Source organism: Myotis davidii, unplaced genomic scaffold (genome assembly GCF_000327345.1).
Source record: "Myotis davidii unplaced genomic scaffold, ASM32734v1 scaffold42, whole genome shotgun sequence".
Lineage (NCBI taxonomy): Eukaryota > Metazoa > Chordata > Mammalia > Chiroptera > Vespertilionidae > Myotis > Myotis davidii.
In genome coordinates this window covers 1,265,290-1,267,534 of record NW_006294243.1, presented here as the reverse complement: position 1 = coordinate 1,267,534, position 2,245 = coordinate 1,265,290, and the positions used below count along the sequence as shown (strand labels likewise).

The following is a 2,245-nucleotide window of genomic DNA, read 5'->3' as shown; positions in this document are numbered from 1 at the left end:
CCGGGCCGCCCGGAGGCCGTGTGGCTGGCCTGCAGGGGGCCCGTTCAAGATGTGACACCGAGAGGAGGTGCGGGAGCAAATCCAGAGAACGGATGTGGGGGTTCAAGACTCAGTTCCTTTGGGCTTTGTCCTTCTTGGCCCTGGTCCTTTCCTTTAGGCCTGGAGCGCAAGCACTGCAGGACAGAGGGATGGATGAAGGGCGAATGTGGAAGAAAGGAGGTGACCCAGGTGAGGGCGTTGACCTAGCTGCGGCGAGAGGCCCGGCTGCAGGGCCGCCTGAGCTGTGGCTCCGGGGCAAGTGCCACGGCTTCGGGGAAGCTGCCGGCCAGGGGGTGGGCGGCCCAAGGGGTGCAGAGCGGCGCCGAGGTGGATGTACCAGAGGGGGCTCGGGCAGGACAGGGGGCCGGCGGGCAGGGATCTGCCTCGCCCGCGGAGAGCGAGGTTCTGTAGTGGCCTCAAGATGCATGTCGCCCTTGCCTTGCCGGAAACAAGGTGGAAGGACGCTGGACGGACCGCAGCCCTGAGGCGGGGGTTGAGGGGCGGCACCCGACTGCTGCAGTTAAGAGAAGCTCCTGGTGCAAACCCGGCCTCACCCCAGCACCCTGTGCACTTGACAGGCAGCGACTCCTGCTCCGGACTTGGCCCCAAAGCAAGCCCGCGCCTATCCTGCCCCATGGCACACGCTGGCATGGTGAGTGCGAAGCCTACCACCTGCTCCGGAGAAGTGGGGGCAGTAAAGAATGGGGTGGAGACGGGGGAGAGGAAAGAATGTGGAGCATCCATGATGAAGAGGTGCTTGAGAATGAGGCGCCAAGCCTGACCGGGAGGTTTGTTCTGTTTGCCCAGCGGCTGCCCCTTAGGAAGGGCGGAGAGCGCGGCTGTGACCACTCCCTGCGTTCCCCCTCAACTGAAGTTGGCCTCAGTTTCCTGGTCTGTAAAATGGATTAAGTGTGTCCCAGTGTCTTTGCTGAGCTTTGAGGGCCAATTGAGATACTATCCAAAGAAAATGAGGGCTTCCTCTCGCCAGGCGTCCTCGTGGGAGGGACATCATCTTTAAACCCTGCGTGGCAATCCCTGTGCACCGGGGTGATGCCCAGGGAAGACAGGGCGACCTGGAAGTCCAACTACTTCCTTGAGATCATCCAACTCCTGGACGATTATCCAAAAGGCTCCATTGTGGGAGCAGCCAATGTGGGCTCCAAGCAGAGGCAGCAGATCCGCCTGTCCCTCCACAGGAGGGTGGGGTGCTGATGGGCAAGAACACCATGATGTGCAAGGCCATCCGAGGACACCTGGGAAACAGCCCAGCTCTGGAGAAACTGCTGCCTCATACCGGGGGAATGTGGGCTTTGTGTTCACTAAGGAGGGCCTCACTGAGATCAGCGACACGCTGCTGGCCAATAAGTGCCAGCTGCTGCCCGTGCTGGTGCCATTGCCCCGTGTGAACTCAGTGCCAGCCCAGAACACTGGTCTGGGGCCAGAGAAGACCTCCTTCTTCCAGGCTTTAGGCATCACCACTGACATCTCCAGGGCACCACTGAAATCCTGAGTGCACAGCTGATTAAGACTGGAGACAAAGTGGGAGCCAGCGAAGCCACATTGCCTCACATGCTGAACATCTCCCCCTTCTCCTCTGGGCTGATCATCCAGCAGGTGTTTGACAATGGCAGCATCTACACCTGGAAGTGCTTGACCTCACGGAGGAAACTCTGCATTCCCGCTTCCTAGAGGGTGTCGCAATGTTGCCAGCGTATGCCTTCATATTGGTTACCCAACTATTGCGTCAGAACCCCATTCTATCATCAATGGTACAAGCGAATTCTGGCTTTGTCTGTGGAGACTGATTACATCTTCCCACTTGCTGAAAAGGTCAAGACCTTCTTGGCTGATCCATCTGCTTTTGTGGCTCCTGCCCCTGTGGCCACCACCACCACTGCTGCTCCTGCTGCTGCTGCAGCCCCAGCCAAGGTTGAAGCAAAGGAAGAGTCGGAGGAGTCGAATGAGGATATGGAAAACTTGGAAGCAACCAAGATGTCCTTCAGTGGGTGAACGGATAGAGAAACTGTGGAACATCTAGACAGTAGGATATTACTCAGAGCTTAAAAAGAAAAGAAAAGAAAAGAAAAAAGAGAAAATGAAGTAAGAAGTGAGAAAGAAAAGGAAGGGCAAGCAACAACAACAACAAAAAAAAATTGGAAGGAACCTGTAAACTATTGTCACTACAATAGGAAATACAGTCAATAGA

The 2,245-nt window shown here is 56.7% G+C and overlaps 1 pseudogene; it reads left to right on the top strand.

Annotated features, from left to right (window-relative positions):
• Nucleotides 1-1,060: 1,060 nt before the first annotated feature.
• LOC102771165 lies at nucleotides 1,061-2,049 on the top strand (annotated as a pseudogene).
• The last annotated feature ends 196 nt before the right edge of the window (nucleotides 2,050-2,245 follow it).